The sequence below is a fragment of the Phodopus roborovskii genome, unplaced genomic scaffold, assembly GCF_943737965.1.
Source record: "Phodopus roborovskii unplaced genomic scaffold, PHOROB, whole genome shotgun sequence".
Lineage (NCBI taxonomy): Eukaryota > Metazoa > Chordata > Mammalia > Rodentia > Cricetidae > Phodopus > Phodopus roborovskii.
In genome coordinates, this window is record NW_026126433.1 from 44,850,769 (window position 1) to 44,874,811 (window position 24,043).

The 24,043-nt window shown below is 39.7% G+C and overlaps 1 protein-coding gene across 1 annotated transcript in view; it reads right to left on the reverse strand.

The window, feature by feature from the left end:
* Positions 1 to 1,958, reverse strand: part of Grem2 (gremlin 2, DAN family BMP antagonist) — a 92,141-nt gene extending 90,183 nt beyond the window's left edge. The window contains exon 1 of the mRNA XM_051186362.1: positions 1,627 to 1,958. The gene's annotated coding sequence lies outside the window, so the exon portion shown is untranslated. The remainder of the gene's footprint in view (positions 1 to 1,626) is intronic.
* Between the last annotated feature and the right edge of the window lie 22,085 nt (positions 1,959 to 24,043).

The following is a 24,043-nucleotide window of genomic DNA, read 5'->3' on the forward strand; positions in this document are numbered from 1 at the left end:
CTCTGATGATGAAAAATGCAAGACATATTGACCTATAGCTCTAACGTCTTCCTTTTTAAACATAGTATTTACTTAAGCACATTTACTGCTTGTTATGACTTTAAAAAAAAACCCTGTGTGATCATTTACTTTAGTCAAGGGGCAAAAATGTGATATTTTCCTATCTCCATGGTAGAGCAGCACATGCATTCTTTTTAGTGACGAAAGAACACATTCATCTGATTAAAAGAAAATGGGTCAACTTAAATTCTCCATGGTGATATGCAAAGTGAATAGCTTACTTACAACTTTCTTATCTTGCTTGGCCAGTCACATGATTTGGGATAAGGACAGTGCTGAAACTTAGGTACTATGGAGGGCTTAGCCAACTATGAACTATCAATGAATGGGTTACCACTACCAGGAAGTATTAGGAGCTGGCTGGCAGAAAGGCTGTTCAGATACTGCATCTGGTTTCCCGCACCTACATATCATCCTGAGGAGCCCTCTACTCTGTATGTTCCCCTCACCAGGAAAAGCACTCCTTACAGAGGATAAGGGCCGGGAATATCATCCCTTGAGGACTGCCCCAAACAGGACCAATCCTTTATCAGAGTTACTTAGTCCCTTTGGCTTTTCCAGGAAGATGGAACTGATTAAGCAATGTTAATTTAATCATAAGTAATCAACATGGGAAAAATTACACAACCAACTTCGAAATTGTGAATCAAAGATGGCGAAACCCCAGGAAAATAGCTGTATTGTCACGTACCCTGCCCACACAAAATTTTCACCTCAAAAATAAATAGGGAGATATCTGTAAGATGGACGATAAAATAAAACAGAACTACGAGTTGACATTGCCTGAAAATGGTTACATTTAGTGCAAAGTTCTCCAATTCCTATTTTGTAAATATGCAGTCCAGGCTGGCCTGGGACTCACAATCCTCCTGCCTCAGCCTCTTGAGTGCTGGAATCAATTCGTATGTTTTTTTAAACTAATTTGAGAGAGTTTGGAACTCATCCTGTCGAGGATTCTGAAAGACAAATATGTTTTTAATTCATCAATGAAGGTAAGAATAAGACAACTACGTTTTACGTCTTCAAATTGCTGCCTTTCATCTTTCCTTTTCTCCTTCAGACAATCTACAGACACAGTGATATTTCAGCCGTGAGGCTATATCCACTTGGCCACATGCTTAAGACCATGCTCAAGTCTGCTTTGGCTTCCTGATCCTACAGGGAGCACACTAATGTGGTAGGTAGGAGGACAATATTCAAAACCTGCTTTCTAAACCATTACATGAGGCTTGACGTGCGATGGGTCATCATTGCAATCGAAATCATCAAGGGGTACCCGCACGACAATATGTAGCTACTGGTGTTATTTATTTAAAAAGAAAGATAGCAGTGGAGTTTAAAGGTCTCTGCTGTTCACCTACTCAGAATCCAATAGACTAATCCACCTGGTGGCCCCAGCCACACAGAAGCAAGGAACCTAACTACCCAGGAGAACTCAGGAGGGCTTTCACTCCTAGCTTCTCTGAGTACCAGCCATACTGTCAGACCTGAATCCACTTTATTTGCCTTGGGAAGGCAAAAGGTAGAAACCTGTGGGCGTCAGATCAGTCGTGACAAGCCACGTACCTGCAATGACGGGATGGAAGCCTCCTCCTGGGGTACCTCGTGTGTCTCCTTGCTGCTCTCCTCTGTGTGAATGACACGATCACAGCGGGGTGTGCACAGGATCACCCGGGCAGCCTCAGCCTGGTTCCGCAGGAGGCCGGGGAAGCAGCGCGGGTGTGGGGAGCAAGCCAAGCCTAGCGAGCGGAGCGCGCAGAGGGCGGAGCGCGTCCGGCCGCGCCTGCAGATGTGGAAGGAGCTGGAGACAGCACTGAATCCTCTGGCGCTGCGCTGCGTGGGGATATTATCACAGGCTGGGATTTCTATTGGCTCGGAACACCAAACAAATCACACCAGCCACCCCCTCCTTCTCAGCTTCACTCAGCTCTCGCTTCTCATCTAACATTGCAGTCACACACACACTTCAATCTCCCTGTTTCTCTCTTCTTCCTTGCAGACTGAGGATTTACAACCTTGTGGGAAGCTCTTCACATTTTGTTTATCAGACTTTCAATGTAAAGCTTGTCATGTAGAGATATCCACCGTCCTCCTAACCCGCAAAGCCTACACATGCCTTCAGATCTTCCTCTTTAGGATGGACTTAAAATATGAAGAATGTAGAAACACACACACACACACACACACACACACACACACACACACGAGCATACGTGCACATAGAACCAGGCTCTTTTTGTTTTGAATAACTGAGGCTGGTAAAATAAAGACAAACTGAACCCCATGGCCAGAAGAGAGTTTAACTAATAATAATAATTTTTAATGCGCTCCGTGCCAAATATCCAACGTTTGCATTTTTTTCTCTTCCACATACTGCAATAGCCGTCATTATTCCTTAATTTTTTTTTTTTTTTTTTTGTATGCAGCGATCTCTGATACGAATCAGCATCCAGAGAACATAGACCAATTCTTGCATACTTGGGCTGGGCATGCGAGAACCAGCTCGAGTGATACTCCCTGGATGCTGGCTTTCTTACTGCAGGATTCTTTGGCTCCCAAGACCTCTTCAGCACAGAAGTTCCAAGTGAGTCTACTGACAAAGGCATCTGGGTGAAGAGTTGTCATTTGCGTATGTGCACAGAAAGAACCCTTTGACCCTCCTCAATGGGGAATAGGCCCAAGAAAGACCTGAAACCTTAGGAACTGAGCTGTGAGAATTGAAATAAAATAAGGCATTACCATATTTTATAAAGCAGAGCCTCCTATGGCCTTTCTTCCCCAATAAGCCTCACTGATGCTCATGGAAATTTGAATGACAGTTTTCTCAGTAGAAGCTGACACTTCTGCAACCACGGAGCTCTGTTTGATTTCTGACATCACAGTTTCTTTCCCAGAACTGTCTGCTTTTTTTATACCTTACTGAAATTTGACAGTCTGGCTTCAGGCTATTCAGAGCACATATCACTTCAAAATCATAGGAAATAATACATTTTTGAAACTTGTTACCAACAAACATCTTACCTGCTTTCTTTCACATTTAGACACATTCAAATAATCCTGAAAAGGCTGTTTTTCAGAATGGGTCAACCTAGAATCAGCTGAGAATTCCTAGATGTTACAGTGGAAGAAACAGAAGAATAAAGTGTCTTGCAAGCACAGCTGGAAGATGAAGTGACCAGCCTCCCTACTGTTATCTCTTCCCATATTAACTATGCAAATCAAAGGAAGCAGAAGGGTTTATACAGCCAATTGTGGCCACTATCTACATTTGCCCAGAAGAGCTAACAACATGGATTCAATCATCTAACCTGATAATCATCCTACACATTGTTTCAGAGCTAGTCATATATGCAAAAAGTTTTTCAATCCCTTGTTTTAGAACTGCTTTTCAGAATGAATACAAATAGGAATCACCCTCAAGTAATGACAAAGCAACAGCATAATAATAACCAATAAAACAAGTATTTTTTTGTTTTCTTTTTACTTTGCTTATTATATTCAGGGCTCATTATAGCTTTTCATATCACTAGAGGGACAGTGTAGTGGAGTCATGAATAATGGAAAGGCACAGATAATGTACCTATATGGTTAGAATTTGGAAGGCCAAGGCAGGAGGACCTTGAGTCTGAGGCTGCCTGGGCTATATATCAAAACCTTGCTACTCTCTGTCCAAACAGGAAAAAAAAAAGAAAGAAAGAAAGAAAGAAAAGAAAGAAGAAAAAAAGAAAAATGAAGGGAAAGGGGGAGGAAGGAAAGAAGAGGGAGAAGGGAAGACAGGAGGAAGCAAGAGAGGAAAAGAAAAACACAGATTAATGTTAAGTATCATTTCAAGTAATAATTCAAATTGCCCTTACTTCCAGTTAATGAAGAGCAAAACTAGATGATTTAAGGGACACTGCTTGTGCCTAATCAGTTATGCAATTAGTGAAAAATAAATCAGTATATATTCTCTACTCTTCTGATCATTTACTACTACAAAAGACAGTTTTTTCCCTAAGATAATCCCCATATGCCACAGTTCATTAAGCCTTAATTGTTGCAAATGGCATTGACATGAACAAAAATAAAATGCTTGCATCTTGGTAGAAACAATAATGAAGTAGACTACAGTGCAAATTAGTTGCTAAGCACTCCTGTTTTATTTTCTACTCCACTTTGTTGTCACCCCCTTTACTTCCATATGCTGTAAAAAAAAAAAAAAAAAAAAAAAAAAAAAAAAAAACCAGGAGGCATTCAAAACTTGGAGTGTTTCCAAGAGAGTTGCTGATAAGAATGTGATTATGCATATTACAACTGCAGAGCATTGGAGGTACTGTCTTAGGCATAGAACTTATGGCGAAGCAATAACATGCTTTCAATTATTAAAAATGGAGGAAAGGACATTTAGAATTCATACAATGTTTTAAAGGTATTGTCATTTTCATCAGTATTTTCTCTCTCTCTCTCTCTCTCTGTGTGTGTGTGTGTGTGTGTGTGTGTGTGCGCGCGCGCGTGCACGCATGCATGCACAATGGAGTCTGGGTCTCACCCAGCAAGCCAGGTCGGTGAGATCCAGGGCTCCCCCTGTCTCTGCCACCTCAGCACAGGACAATGGAATAATTGCAAGCAGGCACCATTCCATCTGGAATTTTTTAGGGGTGCTAGAGATCAAATTTAGGTCCTCATGCTTGCACTGCAAGCACTGTTGGCACTGACCCACATCCCTAGTCCATTCATTGGTGGATTAAAAATTACTAAATTTTTAAGTGCCTTGTGTGGACTACAGGTAAACATTATTTAAACCTGCCCTGGTCATGTCAAAAAGATGGGAAAATCTTATTTGGATTCCAAACCTTGAGTTTTTCTAGGAAAACAAACAAACCAACAAAAACAGTGATAGACAAATTCAGATTACAGAAAGGCATCTTATAGTTAACATTCCCAGCAGCTGAAAAGGGTTTCCTGTAGGGGAATTGGAGATTTTAATGTAAATCAGTGACTGGTCAGGAAAGGACTCATAGTCATCTAAAGAGTTTATGGAAGTGTTGCTAGAAAGAAAGGCAAGATGGCCTACCATTTATTTCAATCTGAAAATATCTGTGACTTTATTATTGGACTTAAATATTACTAAGGAGAATACAATTTCACTAAGTGATTTTTATGGCATATCATTAAATCTGAAAAGTTTACAATTTATGATCTAAGTAAATGTAGTAATGAGGTACCTACGATTATTGATGGCATTTTGCCCCCTTTTGGAGGTATTTGTATGTCATAATATAGCATACATATATAATTTGTAATAAAATATTAAAGGTTATGACTCATGTTCTGCTATACAAAGATGTAAGTCTCATGTGATCAGGAAGCTTGAGATGAACTTTGCATTGGCAGTGTCAGACTTTCAGAGCTTTTCTGCTCCTGTGCAGTTATATACTAGATGCTTTCTTAATGCTAATATTTACCTCCTTTCTATCTCTTTGCTAATCTAAATGGCTTTCTTTTCACTTATACATTTGTTGATGGATCCATAAATGGTGGCATACTCCTTTTATAGCTAAAGATACCTTCCTTAGATTATCATATATGCTTAAAGCTGAAGTTGATTGCTTTTGATATGGATAGCTTTGAAACCTTTAATTTACTGGTTAATAAATGTTTATTCTTATATCAGATAAAAATCTTTGTCTTATAGAATGCCATCAACGTTTTTGTAAATGTTCTATTTAGACCAAGTCTCTAAATGAAATAATTATGATTCATATATATATATATATATATATATATATGAGCATATACACATATACTATACAAATATGATTTTTCAAATAGCATTTCTATAGAATTTATCAGTCTGTCCCACAATATTTCTGCCCAAATGTATACAAATGATTTATAAGACTTATATAGGGAAAAGTTATAGCCCTCACTGTGTTTCTGAATAAGCTACTTGGCCATGAGAGTGCCATCTGTCATGTCTGTGTCACCCCAGCAGAGCAGAGAGCACAGCCCACAGATGAGCTTGGGAAATTAATAGGAAAGGAAATGACCACATATTCAGCTGAAGCCCCATATTTTCCCTTAAGACCCAGGGAGCAGGTGGCCATAGGTTCTTCTGACTCATTAGCCCATGTTTATTAGATGTCATCAAACTCTTTGTATTGTACTCTTGCCTCAGAGATATAGAGAGGAAGAGATGAAGTGGCTGAAATCAGATCAGAAAGCTACCTTGGGCCTAAATGTGCTGTTATTGTGTGAACAGTAAGTTCATGCAATAAAAATTAAATAAAATTTGAAAACCATGTCAATTTAGCTGAATCAAACCACCCTCTAAATTCATTTACCTCTACCTATAGATCAGCACAGCTCTCATACCTCATCAAAAAAGTTCTGCAAATGATGGTTAATGCAGACACAACAGGTCAAAGCACAGAGAGTAAGTGTTAATGGAATTCAGTCGGAATAGAACATCTATATCAGACCCCCTTCTGAAGGCTCAGAAACCCTTGAGAAGAAGAGGTAGAAAGATTGTAAGATCTGGAGGTTGGGGTAAGGGGACCTGAGTAAAACAGTGTCTTCTGGACATGACAGAACTATTTTGATTATTAGCTCAGGAGAGTTATGATTGCTAAGATGCACACAGAATCAATCCAGCAATAGTCTAGCATGGAGTGGGAAGATCATCATGAGCCCCCACCCCTAACTGAGGATCTATGAGTAGTTGATGGCTTCTGGAGGAGGGAAAGGGTTTTCTTTTAAAGTATATTTCTTGGTGGATTGACTACTCTCCAGTGAATTACCCTATCCTCAGGAGTAGATGGGCAACACAAATCAGAGTCGATGAGTTACTAAAAAGAAAAAAAAAATGAGAGTAGGGGACAGCAGATATGTGAAGAATTCATGGAAGATTTGGAGGGTGAATTGACCAAAATATAATTATGAACTTCTCAAAGAATTAATCAAGAAATGAAATAAAATTTGAAGTGGCATTTTTTTTTTATTGCTGAACCCTCAATTTCTGATGTAAGCAGGAATATAAAATTGAATTGAGAGAGAAAAGATTTAGCTCACATTTCAGAAGATTTCAATCCACCATGACAAAGAAGCCATGACAGGGTAGCTAAGATCACAGTAGCTACCGCTCCTAGGTCAGGCAGATCACATTGTGATAGATCAGAAGGCAGAGAGCAAGGGGAGAGTCTGGAACCTGCAAAGGCCTGCTGTCCCCTTGATAGGTCTCACCTTCCAAAGTTTTCATAACATTCAAAAATGTGCCACCAACTGCGGACCAACTATTCAAAAACATGAACCTGTGGTTGATACTTCAAATTCAAACTGAAATGTAAATGTACCAGAAGGAATAATAAGATGGTCCCTTTTATGGCGCCTGTTATTCCCCTAGCTCCCTCCCAGACCTGCCAGCCCAGCTAAGGAGGCAGACATGCACATTTGCACAGCTAGATGGAGATTGTTCTATGAATCTTTGAGTATCATGCCACTGATAGCAGGCTACAAAATCCAATCTTCACCTGTCTTGTATGCTTCCTAGATTTCTTCTTTGGAAGGGATTAAATTTGGCCTATTTATCCTCTTTCTGTCTGTCTATTTATCTATATATCTACCCATCTATTTCTATAATTGGAAAATGATAGCAATAAGATAATCTTAAACACTAAAGAAAATCAGTGGAAAGAGAGTACCAGTTATGGATATGGTGGTATAAGCATATAAGCAAGACAAGATGAAGCCAGTTGTTCCAGCATTGTAATTTTTGTGTGTATTAATGTACTATGTCTTTGAGTGGATTGAGAGGAGTTTCATGGATTTTTCCTATTTGGAAAGGGCACTAAACAAGGAAAAGAGCCCATGTCTAACATTATAAGAGAAGCCTGAGGCTAAGGTTTAGATGACAGAGAACACACAATAGCTTATTGTGTGGATGTTGATGTCACTGAATGAAGTCCTGAATCACTTAGTGTTTGGGCATCTACTTTTATTCATGGGTATCACTTATCATACATATAAAATGGGATCAAAATACCTGCACGTTAGAATTTTATAAGAGGATTAACTTAAATTTTCCTTTAAATGGTTTACCATGAACCTGTTGTGGAGGAAATAATAAGGGACAAATTCCAAGCTTGATAGGACAGGCCCTTCATGTGCAGTAGATCAGAGACTTCACTAGTTATCATTTAGATGTGGAGAAGGCATGTTCCCGGGATGGCTTTTGCACTCCTAGGATTACACACTGACTATATTTTTAGAAATAAGTAAAAATCATTCAAATATATTTCTTTTTTAATTTAATTTATTATTTTACATGTTGATCCCAGTTCCCTCTCCCTCCCTCCCTTTTAACCTCTCTGCTCCCTCACATGCACCCTGACCACCCTCCCCTCCAACCCCCCCACCCCAATTCCACATGGAGGGCAATGCCATCCAGGTGGAGTCATGTAGATCTGTCAGGTCATTTGAAGTAGGGGCTAGGACTTCTCTCTTGTCTCTAGGTTAAGGCAGTATCCCTCCATGGGGGATGTGTTCCCAAGGTCCTTTTGTGTACCAGGGATACATCCTGGTTCCACTGTCTGAGGTCCCTTAGATTGCTCAGTCCTTCTGGCTGAGACCCATAATCAGGGGGTCCTGAGTCAGTCCCATGCTGGCTTCCCAGCTATCAGTCTGGAGGGCCTGTTAGCTCCTCCTTTTTCAGGTCAGCTGTCTCTATGTGTTTCTGCAACCTGGTCTTGTCCTCTTCGTCTGCATCTGGGTTCTAGTTCGACTCAGTGTTTAGGTATGGGTGTTTTCTTCTGTTTCCATCAGGTATTAGATGAGGGCTCCATGGATAAGATAGTTGTTGATCTCACTCTCAGGGAAGGGCATTTATGGTAGTCTTTCCATGGATGCTCAAATTGTTAGTTGGCGGCAGTCTTGTAGGTCTCTAGACCTTTCTTTAGATTCATTTTTCTCTTCACACCAACATTGGCTCCCTCTTTTATGCTCTCTCTCTCTCTCTCTCTCTCTCTCTCTCTCTCTCTCTCTCTCCTGTCCTCTATTTCTACCCTGTCTCAATCTTCCTAGTCGCACATGTTTTCCTCTCCTCCCCCTCCCTTTCTCCTATTTCTCTCTCCATTCACTGCCCCCCCCACTTCCCCTGTGCTCTGGGGGACTTGTCCCTTCCTCCTTCTTTGAGGGACTTTATATGAATCCCTTCGAATACACCTTGTATCCTAGTTCCTCTGGTGGTGTGAATTATAGGCTGGTGATCCTTTGCTCTAGGTCTAAAATCCATATATGAGCAAGTACATACCATGTTCCTCTTTTTGTGACTGGGTTACCTCATTCAGGATGGTTTCTTCAAGTGCCATCCACTTGCCTGTGAATTTCAAGATTCCATTATTTTTTTTTCTGCAGAGTAGTATTCCATTGTATAGATGTGCCACATCTTCTTTATCCATTCTTCAACTGAATGGCATCTAGGTTGCTTCCAGCTTCTTGCTATTATAAATAATGCTGCTATGAACATAGTTGAACAGATGTCTTTGTTGCATGGATGTGGATCATTTGGGTATGTGCCTAAGAGAGAGATTTCCGGGTCCTGTGGTAAACTAATTCCCATTTGCCTGAGGAACCACCATACTGATCTCCAAAATGGCTGTATGAGTTTGCACTCCTATCAGCAGTGGAGGAGTGTTCCCCTTTCTCCACATCCTCTCCAACATGAGTTGGCATTGGTGTTTCTAATTTTAGCCATTCTGGCAGGAGTAAGATGGTATCTCAAAGGTGTTTTGATTTGCATTTCCCTGATAACTACTGATGTTGAGCATTTTCTTAAGTGTCTTTCAGCCTTTTTGATTTCCTCTATTGAGAATTCTTTCTTCAGTTCTGTACCCCATTTTTTAAATAGGGTTGTTTGGTGTTTTGTTGACTAGTTTCTTGAGTTCTTTGTATATTTTACAGATCAGCCCTTTGTCAGATATAGGATTGGTGAAAATCTTTTCCCAGTCTGTGGGCTGCCGTTTGGTCTTGTCAGCTGTGTCCTTTGCCTTACAGAAGCTTCTAAGTTTGAATAGGTCCCATTTATTAATTGTTGCTCTCAGTGTCTGTTCCCCTGGAGTTATGTTCAGGAAGCAGTCTCCCATACCAATTTGTTCAAGGGATCCTCCTACTTTCTCTTCTAAGAGGTTCAATGTGGCTAGATTGATGTTGAAGTCTTTGATCCATTTGGACTTGAGTTTTCTACATGGTGACAGATATGGGTCTATCTGCAGTCTTCTACACACTATCATCCAATTGTGTCAGCACCATTTTTTGAAGATTCTTTCCTGGCTCCATTGTATTCTTTTAGCTGTTTTGTCGAAAATCAGGAGTTCATAGGTGTGTGGGTTAATATCAGGATTTTCAATTCGATTCCATTAGTCTACCTGTCTATTTTTGTGCCAATACCAGGCTGTTTTCAGAACTATAGCTCTGTAGTAGGGCTTAAAGTGGTGTTGCCTCCTGAAGTTCTTTTATTGTACGGGGTTGTTTTGGCTATACTGGGTCTTTTGTTTTTCCATACAAAGTTGATTATTATTCTTTCAAGGTCAGTGAAGAATTGTGGTGGGATTTTAATGGGGATTGCATTGAATCTGTAGATTGCTTTTGGCAAGATTGCCATTCAAAATATTTCTTAGTAAAGCTTAACATGATTATTTAATTTTAAAGCATACAGTTAAGGCAACACATTAAAATAGGAAGTGTCTACCTTATGTTGGGAAGAATCTGGGTTTCATCTATGCCTGTCATTATGTTTGGTCCTTAGCAGGTTGTTAGTGCAGGATAGTTGAATATCTTAATCAACTAATTGGTTAGTAGTTCATTAGTACAATGATAACTTCCTTAGATTGATCACAAACTGGCAAGGAATATAACTCTAGCATATAGGTTCCTGTACATTTTATCCAGTAAAATTTTTGTTTAACATAAATATTTATTGGTGGTTGATCAGGAGAGCTGACTGTCTCTTACCTACTCCCTTGGCTAACACTGGCAATTGGGCTTATTCTAGCCATGAGAGTAAGTCCAAATTTTACATCATGTGTACTTCCAAGGCAAGGCTTTGAGAGCCCTCCCATGGCCCAGCACATTCCTTTTTTTCTCCTCCTCCTCCTCCTCCTCTTCCTCTTCCTCTTCCTCTTCCTCTTCCTCTTCTTCTTCTTCTTCTTCTTCTTCTTCTTCTTCTTCTTCTTCTTCTTCTTCTTCTTCTTCTTCTTCTTCTAAGACACTAGCCAGGTCTGAATGAGGACAGCATGAAGCAGAGTCACAGTCCTCCAGAGGCTGACATGTAATGAAGGTAAGTACTACAACCTAGCTGCCACTGCTGCTCACTTTTGACTACTGTACAACATAAACTAGAGACCATTTCCATCAGCACATATCCAATTGTTTGATTCCCCCACCTGTGTTTTGCCTCACCCCTTGGCTTCTTCATTTGTGTCTTCAAAATGCCAGCCTCTGCTATGAACCATGATAGCAGAAGGAGTCTCCTCGTAACCACTTCTTCCTCATGGCTGTCCCATAGTGATCTCGCCTAACAACTAGCCATAATATAGGAGTGTGGGAACATTGACACACTTACTCATGTGTATATTTATACTTCCACATTTTCCTGTGGAAACTTGCAACTTTAAAATTTGTATCACTCCTTCCAGACATAGCCTAGAACTGCCTTCCCTTCCCCCTTTCTGTGTTTACAACAGTGAGACATGCCTTTCTCCCTATAATACTGCTTACAGAAAATGTTCTTTGTCCTTTATTCACACTTGGCATTATCTGTGTGCTCCCCCTTTTTTATGTCAGCTCCCCGGGAAACATGGTTGCTATAACAATGAGATACACGCTAGCTGTATGATTAAAAAGGAACTGCAGGGTCAGATGGCCCAGGTCCAAACCTGTAATACATCATTACCTCTTCACCTGTCTGAGCCACAGCTTCCATCTTTGTAAAGTAGAGCTGCCATCAACCTCCGTGATGTTTTAAATGGGGCCACAATATTATTTAGCATTGCTTTTGGTAGTAGAAATGAAAACAGGTCTTTGTTAAATGAATGAAAAATACCACAGATGTAGTAATTAATGCTATTTTTCTCCACTATGAAACACATTTTATTGAATAGATATGTTGTCCAATATTCAGAAAACCCATTGTCTCTTAAGGCAGCTTCTAAGGAAGTAGGAGAGTTGACATTGTGAGTGAGTTATAATGATTTGTGTGTTTTAAACAGCAGGTAATGTTAATTTTCAGTCAATGACTGCTAACGATGGGAATATACAAGGTTAGAAAAGAAAGGACAAGAGCCTCCTCCACCTTCATGGGAGGATTCTTCCATTTGTACGTGTGTGTGTGTTTTAATAATTTGTGTTTTTAAAATAGCACAGTGTTAATTTTCAGTTAATATCTGCTAACAGTGACAATATACTGTAGTATTGTCTCTGTTATATTTAATTTTTTTTTTGTGTGTGTGTGTGTGTGTGTGTATGTGTGTGTGTGTTGTCTGTGTATTTGTGAACATGTGTACGTGTGTGTGGGAGGAATCAGAGGAAAACCTACAGGAATTTGTTCTCTCTTACACCACAGAAGTACCAGGAGTAAAACTGGTCATCAGCCTGAGCAGAAAGTACCTTAACCCCCTGAGCCATCATTTTGGCCAGTGAATTGTTTTTTTTTTTTTTTTTTTTTTTTTTTAACTTTGATCCAGCTTATTTACCAAGTAGGTCAAGTCATCCACCTCCAGCTCAGGCCCAGAACTGAAATCAAACAATCCATGCTGTTGCTTCTGATCTCACCAGTACAACTGCTGCCCTCTGGAAGGGCCTCAAGCAAACATTCCTGATATATTTGGAAGGGAACAAAAGTTGGTTTGGAACATTGACAGGGTTTTATAGTAATGTGCATCCTAGGCTGCCCTGCACAAACTTCCGAAAGCAGCAGGATCTGTGACAGGGGGACAGCTGGCCAGCCTCAGAGAAAGCTTGGCCCCATAAGGATTGCAGGACTGACCCTTACAAAAGCAAGTCCGGGAGCCTCCTCCACAGCTGGTGCTTTTGCAGGAAGATTCTCACCAGGAGTAGTTACACAGACAGGGTCACAGAGTCATAGGTCTGCAGGGATTGGGTAACAATAAGATTCCATCCTTCAGTGGCATGGTTTCAGAAACTCATGAATATTAATGAAGTGCATGGGTCTCATCAAGAGAAATTATTGATTAAACTTCTGTACCCAAGTGTCAACATATTAGGGTTTAATAAAGTGAACTAAATTGATAGGGAACACTGATCTCTAACTTGTGCAGCTGAATGAGACCTCGTGTGCATAAACAAAGCACAGAAGGAGAGACACCATGTCCTTGAGATAGTTCTAAAGTCAGCATATTGCTTGATTTCATAATACCAACAAGACTTTTTAAATTATATGCACTGGTACATGTATGCAAGCATTTACCATCCGGCACTTTTAGAGGGTACAAGGCAGAGTTAGCTTTCTCTGAAGGACTTAAGCCTCACAAACCCTCCTGGTCCTGAATGTTCACAGTGCTCAGCTTCATTTTTGACCAGAAGAAAAAAATATCCTGCATACAGTGCAAGACCCTGCTGAATCCCATGTAGATTTTCTTATGTATATTCTAGGCTTTAACGGTTTCTTGAATGGGCTCATCATTAATGTGTATGCAGTTGGAATTAGTTCATTTTAGAATAGTTTCTGTTCTAAAAACCTGGCATTAGTATTCATCATCTTCAGAAGGTACTAAATCCACACCAAAGGCGATTTCTCTTCCATCTTTCTTTCTCCAGCGTTGGAGTCTTTTAGCACCTCCATAACTGAATACCACAACCCACAGGACTTCAAACAGCAAACTTGTTTCTTTTCTGAGATCTGGAAGCTTAGCACCAAACCAAAATATTGGCACAACCACCCTTTCTCTGAAATCTTAGGTGATTATATGGTGGTATATTATTTATGATTTAATATAAACTGCCAGGAGTATTAGAATGCAAAGCCAGCCACACTAGGTAGCTATATAAGCTAGACAGTGGTGGCACACACCTTTCATCCCAGGACTCAAGGTGGATCTCTGTGAGTTAAGGCCAGCCAGGGCTACAAGAGAGTGAATGAGTCTAAAAGATTAACAGAGCTCACACCTTTAACCCCCACCCTAGAGGGGAATATATAAGATAAGAGCCCAGTGTCTCAGGCTGAATTCTGAGATTTAGTCTCCAGCCATGTTGAGGAGAGATGAGAGGAGAGCTCATGAAGACAGGATCAGCTCTTTCAGCCTGAGCTAGAGGTGAGAGCTAGTGGATGGCTTCTTTGCTTCTCTGATCTTCACTTTGAAGCTGAACCCCAATATCAGTCTCTGGGCCTTTATTTTTCATGTTTCAGGACCACTTTCTTGGTTCTTTCTGATCAGGTGGCTTTCAGTCCTCAGTGTTCTTTGGTTGCTGCTTCAGCATCTTAGTTCATGTCTCAGTGGTTTCCAGTCTAAGGTCCATCAAAATAACCTCATCTTAATTTGGCTTTATCTTCCCCAAAGGTTCACACCCACAGTAACCATATGTCTTAGCTAGGGGTTCTATTGCTGTAAAGAGACCACAACTCTTCTAAAAGAAAACACTAATTGGGACTGGCTTACAGTTCAGATGTTTAGTCCATTATCACCATGGCAGGAAGCACATAGGCAGATATGGTACTGGAGAGTAGCTGAACGTTCTACATCTGGATTAGCAGGCAGCAAGAAAAGACTGAGACACTGCACCCAGCTTGAGCATTTGAAACCTCAAAGCCCACAGTGACACAATTCCTCCTATACTCCAACAGAGCCACATCTCCTAATGGTGCCACTCACTATGAGCCACCACAGCATGTGTTTTGGGGAAACAGATCAATCCAAAGAATCTGGTAACTTCTATCATCACCATAGCTCTTTGGCTCACTGCAAGGCCTATTCACAGCCAATGCCACACCTTTATCTTTGAACCATAAATAATTCAAAATCCACTTGCTGTGTCTAAACCTTGTTTGCCATTGACAGAGTATTTCTTGGATGATGTTGAAGAGATAGGAAATGTAGTACCACTAAAAAGAATCAACTTTTTCACAGAGTAGAACCACAGGAATGAGGTAAGAGTACAAAGAACAGTTCTGGTGGCGGATGCCTAATAAAGGCAGGGTTGCAATAGCCATAGTGAAGAGTTATCAGCAACAGCTCTTTTTCATGAGATTTTCTTTCTTCTAAACTTGTTGTACCATGAGAATATTTCATTTTAAGCAAGCATTTGATGGTTTCTACTTTAGGTTTAACAACTCTGAGTAGCTGATAGAAAGTTTCTTTCACAGGCTGAGAGATGTGTTTCATTTGCAATATACATATATACATATATATTTATATTGCAAAAACATTATATGCTGGTATGACTTTCAAATTGTTTTAACATAAATTAATAAAAACCCAGAGATTGATATTGGGATTCAAGCTTCAAGGTGAATATCAGAGAAGCAAAACAGTCAGCCATTAGCTCTTACCTCTACCTCAGGCTGAAAGCACTGTCCAGTCCTCAGTGTGACTGGAGATAAATCTCTATCAAACCTCAGACTGTAATCCTGTCTCCATCAAGCCTCAAACTGCAATCCCAAACTGCTGCCTCTTCCTTTTATACCTCTCAAATCCTGGGGATTAATGGTGTGTGATCCCAACTGCTGAGATCACCTTTGTGTGAACTGTTTGTCTTTATGACTGGATCAATTTCCTGTAGTTCAGTGTGGCCTTTGAACTAATTGTGATCCACCTGCTTGTCTATTGAGTCCTGGGATTAAAGGTGTGTGCCACCACTGCCTGGCTCTATGGCTAGCTAATATAGCTGCTGGAACTAAAGGTGTATATCATCATTGCCTGGCTCTATGACTTGTGGCTATCTTTGCTTTCTGTATCCCCAGGCAAGCTTTAATAAATCATAAATAATATATCACCACAAATTTTTTTGGGCACCTTAATTGTCACAACCCCGAATGGCATGTTTCCTTTTTAATCCTTACTTGACCAGAAGAAACAATCAATTTTTAATTTTTGTCCCTTTCTGACTCATGTCCATTCAAACTTCATTCCTTTTAAGAATTATGAATTAAGAAAAATATCTCCCTATCAGCTTTTGATGGAGAAAGGGCCAGAATCTTGTTGATCTGGTAACCCATATGACATTCAGTAAGTGAGCTTGTGAAAGCCTCCTGTAGTGTGTGTGTGTGTGTGTGTGTGTGTGTGTGTGTGTGTGTGTGTGCGCGCGCGCGCGTGCGTGCGTGTGTGTTTGATCTCAAGAGTCAGAAGTGATGTGGGAAGCTTTGCTCTGACACATGGACAAGAGTGTTCATGAATGTAGTGAAAGGAAAATGTAGAAATGAACTGATTGGTTACATCCAAGGCTTTGCCTTATTTGGACATGGTCTGATCAGTTGGCTGCTCTGGCATGGAGTAATTTGCATGGCTGCTTGGAGTTGGCTGACATTTGGATGCTTTTATACTGCATTTTATACTGCAGTGATAGGCTTCTACTTTGCTTGTATATTGTTTTGTTGAAGCACTTACTTAAATTATGTAGCCAAATTGAATTTAAAAGTCATAATCTGTTAACTTTTTAATACTATTTTATATTTTGTTCCTTTTGTACTTGAGTTTCTCTTTGTATTAAACTTATATATTGCCTTCTATTTCATGGTATGTGTAAACATTTTAATAGTTCAAATGTGGTAATTATAAATCATTTAGTGGCCCCACATAATATCCCCAATTATGGACACAATTAACCACCTTTTGTTAGATGCTCAAGTTATTGCCAGAGATTTGCAATTATGAAATAACAAAAAAATGAATCCCCATAACAACAGTATATTCTGGATGTTTTTAGAGATAAGTTGCAACTGGTGGCTCTTGATTTTGAATACTCAATTTTTAAATAACACCTCTTTTGTCATGTTGATATTAGTAGTATAGGTCACTTAAAGTGGAATTTCACATACCAGTGAATCTTTAAGTTATTTGTCTATTACTAATATTTTCTTTTATTTAGCATTGTTTCTTTGTTCACTTATTTACTTGTAGTCAATATTGCCTTAAATGGGCCTAGAGACAGAGCCTAGTATAATGTAAAATGTATACCTCTGTACTCTCTTCTGCAGCCTTTAATGATAGATAAATAGAAAATATCTTCCAGACCCTTGCTTTATTTCTACAGAGATTCCATCAGGGATTTTTTTTTATAAGAAGCAATAATATTTTGTTGATTTAATCTCAATTGATTTACTAAAGAGAAAAGAATATTTGAAAACAGAATGGAGATATATGGCAGTAAAAAATGGAAGCTTTTAAAAACAGCCAAATTTTGTAACTTCGGCCCTTATTCTGATCTTTGTTTGTGTTCAATAATAAGAAACAAGCTGGACATGCATCATAAAGATAACGTGTACAAACTGAAGTGTGGTTAGTCGTACCATTATGACTTTAGCTGTTAGGTAACAGAAACTTCTTGGAAGCATCTCAGAATGTGTTCAATGGCCCTGTGTGTCACAGGGGAACCTGGAGGTTTCAGTGGTATAAATTTCTCTAACTTAGCCAGTACAAGGGTTGGAAACAGAAACAGCATATAAGCAAATTATTCATAAAACCTTAGTTTCATGAAGAAATAATTGCCATTAACCCTTATTTTTCTACTACTCAGCCTCCCACACACTTGGCACTTAAGTGAGTTTTCAAAACCATGATAATACTGAGGAAAGAGTGTGGAACCATATGCCTTCAGGCTCTCCATATACATGTTCAAGTGTCTGAACATTTATTTCTACACATTGCCACTGCATGCCAAGATTGACTGTCCTTCCTTCCTTCCTTCCTTCCTTCCTTCTTTCTTTTTTTCTTTCTTTCTTTCTTTCTTAACATTGGCATTCATCGAATGCTGGTTTCTTGCTCCAAAATGAATTTGATGTGTGCTTATTTGTTTTTTTCTATCTCTCCTGTATTTAATGAGAATGAGTTGACAATGTGCATGTGTGAGTGTGTTAAAAAGCCACTGATATGTTTATCAATTAATTTATTCATAGTTAACTCCTATTACCCACTCTTGCCACTTGGAAAGGATTGAAACACAGACATTGAAGGTCAAATGTGTACTCACACTCCAAGGACAGCCAGGCCTGGATGAGATACCCCAAGTGAAATGTTTTCATTGGCACTGTTGGTATATCTTATCCAAGAAAACAGTTGTAGCCACTTGGGCTTGCTGTGCTGTGACCTGTTAGTATATACTCTACTCTTTTAAATTTCAAAGTCTGAGTGAAGTAGTATAGAAAGATGATAAATGAAAGGGAATGGGAAGGAAAAGAGCCCTTCACTCCACAGTCTGGTCCAAGCTTTTCACTGTGTGAAAAACCAAGAATTCCAGACAATTAGCAACACTTGTTATAAAGGTTGTCAGCATGAAGATAATGTTTGTTTTATATCAAAGTGTTCTTAATTAAGGAGATAGAGAATTGATAAGTGGGTCAAGTACTTATCAAGCAAATATGAGTGCCAGAGTTTAAATGTCAGAGTCCATATATTATGTTTCATGGTCATGGAAGCCCACCTGTATTCCCAGGCACCAAAGGCAGACAAGCTGGTCAGGCAGACTTGGACAAATGGTTTAGCAAGAGATCCGCACTCAATGTATAAGGAAGATGCCTGGTTTCAACTCCTAGCCTCTACACTAACGCCCACACATGTACATACACACACTCACACACAAAATTGCACCTAAATTCAATAAAATGCATATGCATATTCATATACAAAATACACACATGCATAGACAAAATATTATTTTCAAACAAGAATATTAAAATAGCAATAAAGCACTAATAAGGCCGGAGTGTATGTGGCCTTGAGTATGGTCTCAATCTTCAAGAATTTTTTTTCTGAAAATCTCTATCATTTGTAATCCTGTTTTATGTCCCTCAGGATCCAGCCTGTGAATTCATTCAGATAGCAACTTCAGAACTCACCCAAAGTCACATATGTATGACTATTATGAAGACAACTTGGTACAGCTCCCGCTGAGAGACTCACATTCTACTGTGAGCATCTTATTCTTTCCTTGAGTGCTTCTTTTTCTATTGTCAGTACTGATTAAGATCTATGTTTAAAATGCATCTTCATAAACCCCTTTTCTGCTTTACAGAGGCTTGTCCTGAAGTTCTTTTTGGTTAGTAAGTCAAGGATTTGGCTTCCCCTGAGTAGAGGTCTCTGAAAAAAGTCCTTCACAGTGTCTCCCTCTCATATGTTTGTTCTGAATGTGCCCAGTAGCTTTGTACATTGTAAATTAACTCTTTACCAGTTTTATTATGAATGTTTTCCTGTACAACACTTCCCTATAAATTTACACGTACTCATCTGGAAATGTAGCATTTAGATTTTTAAAGAGCATGTGGTTCGTGCATGAATATTTTTTCTGTATTGCTTTCATTGTTTTACAGTTTAAAACTCATTTTCTATTTTTTAAGAATAAAGTCCATTTTTGCTTTGTCTTCTACTTATTATTTAATTTGTGTTTTGCTAATGAAAGTAACTTACTACTGCAAAGTAAATTGGGAGTAATATTGAGTAAATCTAGTATAACTTAAGTAAAATGCATTTGTAATATTGCATAAAGGGATAGTGAATATTTCACTGCTGATTAGAATAAGATTTTACAGACATGTTGGATTACATGTAGGTTATTATATATAAATCACACATATATGTTAAGTCACAGATGTTGCCCTGTAGATGGGATCAGCCACACCCTACATCTCCCTGAGACAGACAGTTCCTAATGTGTTTATATTCCCAAAGTAGGCAGAGACAATAGGATTAATTCCTAAATTATGATTTTATATCTTATCCAATCTGCTACATTCAAAGACACTTCATCCAAAGTCTATAAATGAAAGGGGTTTTCTTTGTTCTACTGGTTTCTATTGTCTCTACAGCATCTGTCTTTGTGGGTGACCATTGCTAACAAAGAATATTTCAGTGCCTCTCAGTGCATGTCCCTACCTAACCTGGGATAATCTCTACTGTGTGAAACAAATCAGAGCTCCAGGTCTCTGTGCACATATATGTATTTGTATACATATACATGTGTGTGTAGGATTCACAGCATACATTTTCATATTTCCCCACTTTAATGAATCTTTAACTGATAAAATCTTGATTCTTGTCCTACTGCCTATGGGGACTTTTGCACTAATATTTGTATTAGTAAACAGCTTTGATTATTTCACTGCTCAGCTATTAGGATAAGGTATTAGCTAGCACACATGGACACATTAATTTTAATAAGAAGGTTCTCCCAAGGATAAGAGGATATTTTGGAGCCTCTCACTCCTTCCCCTTACCATGCTTCCTCTCTCAAGTGCTAAGGGTTAACCCCCAGAGCATCACACAAGGTAGAGTGCTCCACCCCTGAGCTATATAGCCCAGTCCCAAGGGGATCACATCCTTTCACTCATTTTACATGTTGGGTAGAGCATTGTTGAAAAGATTCATTGTTCAGCCTTTGAGTTCTGAAAATGTTTATTTTCAGAAATAAAATGCTTTTGATTTTGAAAGGAGTCACACTTAATTATCTTGTAAGGACAACAGGCAAAAAGCTGTAAATCTGGGACCTTCCCCAGATTTACTGAGTGACTTGCAATGACACTAGCTACAAACAATATGACTTAAAAAAAAAAAGTGTAAAGAACCTTCCTTTTCCTGTTTGGGGAGGTAGTTCTCAGAGTGGGAAAGAGACAAGCTGACTGGAGGGAAACAATGAATCAAGGAATTGTTCAGGGTCCTAAGAACAGATCCTCTATTCCTGAGCAGATGTTCAGTTTGCTACTAGAGCTAAATCCCTGAGGATGGAGGGGACCTTCTTTCAGTCCTCAGTGTATTCAGGAAAGCAAACCATGTGTAGGATTGATTCATGTCTCCACATGGAAAGTCTGTGCTGTGAGCAAGGTGGTTAAGGCAGCCTCACTAGGGTCACACTGGTGACAAGCAGTCAGGAAGACAAGTAAGGAAAGTGAACAAAGTCTCTCATGGGAAATGCACTAGCAGGGTGCCAGCACCTGGAATGATCAGTGGTGCTGGCAGAGTGAGGGACACAGCTCCATAGCAGCCGAAAAACGTTATTTTAGGACACTTCCACTTAACCAAACTCCAAATTCTTGGCTTCAGTAAAGAATTTTAGGACAAGCATGTAGGAAGCAGGGCTGGAGTTCATAAAGTTTCCTGTAGATTTCCAGGACAAGGAGGCTGGTTAAGAGCACTGGTTGCTTTTCCAGAGGACCTGGGTCCTGTTCCTGGCACCTACATGAACGCTTAAAACTATCAGTTACCAGGGGACCAAATGGCCTCAAAAGGCACCAGGCATGCATGTGGTATACAGATGTGGGCAAAAACCACTCACACACATACACTTTATTTAATTAAAAAATGATGACTTGAGCATGAATACGGTCAGAAAGAAAGGAGAACACACAGGGTGGGTTTCTTCAGGGGAGAGTTGTGTGTCATTGTCTTCATAGCAAGTCATATGTAACACATTGGTGAGTTTGGTGACTATTTCAAGGGTTGCTAAGAAATCAAAATGAGAACACGAGCTTCCTAAGGTACCTGGGAGAGTTATATTTATACAATGATGCTGTGGAACACAGGGATGTGGGAAGGTGGGACACCTTCAATATAAGCATACAGTGTTGAGATTCTCAGAAAAAGCCAGAGCAAATGAATGAGTCCCACACAAGGTCATATACATTCAGGCCTTAAGCCGAGGTCACTGCTATTTTAACATGGAATATCTATATGTGAAAGAAGTATCATCCCTATATTGGCCAACTTTGACAGAAATGCTGCTAATTGTTCTAGAATTCTCATTTAATTATCTTTTTATTTTATGTGTACGGGCGTTTTACTGACATGCATGTCTGTGCACCATGTGTGTGCCTGGCATCTGTGGAAGCCAGAAGAGGGTGTTGGATCCCCTGGAACTAGAGTTACAGACAGCTGTAGGCTGTTGTGTGCATGCTGGGAATCAAACTCCAGTCCTCTGAAAGGACAGTAAATGATCTAGACCTCTGAGTCATTTCTCTAACCTCTGTCTTGGAATTCTTAATTCTAAGATGGTGAGAGTCATCAAGCCATCTCTGTTGTGAGAAGCTCCCTTTCATTTAAGTTTCCACAATTCTCCTGTCTTTCCTTTTTTATTCATTTTACATAGCAACCACAGTTCCCCCTCCACCTACTCCTTCTGCTCCCCATATCTTTCCCCACTCCCCCATCCGATCCTTAGAGAGTGTAAGTCCTCCCATGGGGAATCAATAAAGCCTGGCAAATCAAGTTGAAGCAAGACCAAGCCTCAAGCCACCCCCTGTATTAAGGCTGAGCAAAGTATCAAAAGGCCAGTTCATGTATGGGGATAATTTCTGGTCCCACTGCCAGGGGTCCCACAAACAGACCAAGCTCTCCTGTCTTTCCCATCCTGCTTTAATTCACACTCTGATACTTATGTCCAGTCATCTTAAGGGCTGAACATACACTTAATTTCTTCAGGCTTGTTGGGGACACAGATTCTACCCACCCAGGGAGCACCAGTCTCAACCTGTCTGGTGTAAGGGGGACATGAACATTCTGAACTTATAGGTCAGAAGGCCATCACTTGAAGAGAATCTGGAAGACCGGGGGTGGGGGTTGTTATTCAGAAAGGAGCTGCCTCTTTATTTTCTTTCCTTAACTTCCTCTGTCCTTCTATCCAGCCTCAGAGGGAGAGGAGTTGACAGGTAGCATTAGGCAGGGAGAACAACAGTGAGGACAATGGGTCAAAGGCATAAGCAACAACATCACTCCTGTTCACTAGAAGACAATTCCCACAAAGTTGTTGACGAGTATGTGATAGGGGAGGAAGCAGCAACTTCAACAACTCCCTTACCCAGTCTGGAAATCCTCAAGGCGTCTTACACCCCCCCCCCTCCAGTTTATCTTCTGCTACAGTTGATGACCAATTCCTATTTAGATACTCTTGAGTCATTTTGGCCTTTGGGTGGGGTGGTTGCTATGGATTAAATCAAGTCTTTTGATCTCTTCTCAAAAGCTCAACAAACCATAACTGCACTTCAGATCTCTTTATGCTTTTTTAAAATTATTTCTTTCAGCCACTTCATTAACTCAGTTCTTAATTTTCTTCTGTTATTGACACAGGGTCTTGCTCTGTAGTAGGGGTTGACCTGGAATTTGCAACACAGCCCAAGTTAGCTTTGAACTTGTGATTCTCTTGCTTCAGGCATCCCAAGGTAGAGGGATAACAAGCACATACCATCACACTTGATTTGTAGTTTTTAATCCTTTGGCAGACCATATAGTCCCAAAGCTATTGGTATAAAATGCTCAACTGATTTCAAAAGAACACAAAGTATAAAACAACTCATTGTTAATTTAAAAGTTTGTATCTTATTTTTATTTAATTCTTTCTCTATCCATCCCTCTCTCTCTCTCTCTCTCTCTCTCTCTCTCTCTCTGTGTGTGTGTGTGTGTGTGTGTGTGTGTGTGTGTGTGTGTGTGTGTGTACACTAATATAGAGGTCAGAGGACAACTTTTAGAAGTCAGTTCTCTCCTTCCACTGTGTGGATCCTAGGAATCAAACTCCGATTTCAGAGGAGACATCAGCAAGTGTCCTTACCCACTGAACCAAATTGCTGGCTCTCATGAATTTTCACATGATGTTAAAATGATAATGCCTTGAAATTATTTGGTTAAACAAATTACTGAAAAATTATTAATATTATTTTGATCTGTCATTTCACTTACTCTGTCTTCCCAAGTGCGCATGTGGTGTGTGTGTGTGTGTGTGTGTGTGTGTGTGTGTGTGTAATAACTCTGGGGAGAATGAACGATTTCAAGTGACCAGTTATATCATACTTACTTTTACA